General features: G+C 48.8%; 1 protein-coding gene across 1 annotated transcript in view; it reads left to right on the forward strand.

Annotated features, from left to right (window-relative positions):
* The window catches only part of LOC116399660 (elongation factor-like GTPase 1), a 24,687-nt gene that overhangs the window by 21,759 nt on the left and 2,227 nt on the right, over positions 1 to 701 (forward strand). The window lies entirely within an intron of this gene.

Genomic DNA, 701 nt, shown 5'->3' on the forward strand with positions numbered 1-701 from the left:
TCCCCCCAGTCCCCAGTCCCCCAGCGCTCTCAGCTTCAGGACTCGCCTGCTGCTTAGTGCTGATGTCAACATTCTTCCTGACAGCGATTGGATATGGCCAGGATATTGGATTAACATATGAATGAGCACAGAGGCAGAGGGAACAGGTTTTGAGCGTTGTATTGTTGTGTAACTGAGGGGTCCGTGGCTCCTGTGGGGACGTTTACATTAGATTTCCATCAGAATAGAGATTTTTTTCAGCTGCAGACTGGAGAATAGGGTGAATAAGTCTTGTATTGATCAGCCAAAGCATCTGTCTGACAGTACGACTATTGTGCGTGTGCGTGCGTGCGTCTACTGCCTCAGCACATTTCTGTGCTCCTGGCGTCTGTTTTCGAAACTGCTTGTTACACACACGTCTTACTCGCACACACTAACTCAACACAGAACTCCACCAACATGAATTCAGTCAGACAGACACCCTAGCACTTGACTGTTGCAGATTCCCATCCCTCCTCACCTCCACTGGATCCCTTTGTTATGCTGTGTGTGTGTGTGTGTTTTTTTTTTGTTGTCTCCTGTAATCCGCCTGTTGTTGGAGCTGGCTCTCTGCCATCTGTCCCAGTGTAACCAGAGCCATGTGCCTGTGCTGCAACTGTAATAGTTCTCTCTCTCTGTGTGTGTGTGTGTGTGTGTGTGTGTGTGTGTGTGTGTGTGTGTGT

This window comes from Anarrhichthys ocellatus, unplaced genomic scaffold (assembly GCF_004355925.1).
Source record: "Anarrhichthys ocellatus isolate YVR2014 unplaced genomic scaffold, GSC_Weel_1.0 scaffold121, whole genome shotgun sequence".
Taxonomy (NCBI): Eukaryota; Metazoa; Chordata; class Actinopteri; order Perciformes; family Anarhichadidae; genus Anarrhichthys; species Anarrhichthys ocellatus.